We start from the raw sequence: 519 nt of genomic DNA on the forward strand, positions 1-519 counted from the left end.
TCCCCGCTTTGTCTTCGTTTCAGCAGCAGCAACAAAACTTGCTAGCAGAGATAAGCCAAACAACGAGAGCCAAACACCACCACTCAGCAGCGACAGCAGCAGCAGCAGCAGCAGCAGCAACCCAAAGCGGCACACAGGGGCCCCCAGTCTCCTCAGACCCAGGGGGGCCCCCATTCAGTACCCTGCCGACGGGGGCCCCCAGCGAAAGCAAACAACAGAAGCTGCAGCAAACTGCAGCAAGGGGCCCCCAAGGAAACATCCACAGACCCAACCACTCCTCGACAGAGCAATCAGAAACCAGGGGGCCCCCAGACCCTAGGGGGCCCCCCGCTGCTCACAGTGCTCGCCAGCAGACAACAGCAGCTACAGCAGCAGTTACACAGCATCAACTGTCTCCTGCTGGGGGCCCCAGGGGGCCCCCAAAGGGGCCCCTTAGGGGGCCCCCCAGGGGTTCTCCTGCATGCAGCGGAGTGCCTGCAGCAGCGGAGGAAACCCATAGTAAACTCTCGGTAACCTCTT

The sequence above is a fragment of the Eimeria mitis genome, genomic scaffold (genome assembly GCF_000499745.2).
Source record: "Eimeria mitis Houghton genomic scaffold, Emh_scaff163, whole genome shotgun sequence".
Taxonomy (NCBI): Eukaryota; Apicomplexa; class Conoidasida; order Eucoccidiorida; family Eimeriidae; genus Eimeria; species Eimeria mitis.